The sequence below is a fragment of the Astatotilapia calliptera genome, chromosome 18 (assembly GCF_900246225.1).
Source record: "Astatotilapia calliptera chromosome 18, fAstCal1.2, whole genome shotgun sequence".
Lineage (NCBI taxonomy): Eukaryota > Metazoa > Chordata > Actinopteri > Cichliformes > Cichlidae > Astatotilapia > Astatotilapia calliptera.
The window spans coordinates 23,848,038-23,848,328 of NC_039319.1; positions in this window are offsets into that span (position 1 = coordinate 23,848,038).

Genomic DNA, 291 nt, shown 5'->3' on the forward strand with positions numbered 1-291 from the left:
TGCTCATTACTTTCACAACAGCTAGTTGAATCTACAAAAAAAAATAAATCTAAAAATAACAGTAAAATACTATTTTTGCACCACCATGCAACAAGATTTATATGTAGAGACATGTGAACGTATTCCTTTGCATTAAGTTGAAATTAATACTTTCACTGGAGTACGCAACAACTTGAATGGCAGTCTTTGAATACACACCTATGATACTAGACAGTTGTCACAAAACTTCTTGTAATTAGTCTACAAGTGAGTTCACACATTGAGAAATTACCCAAAGACTCCACTGAATCC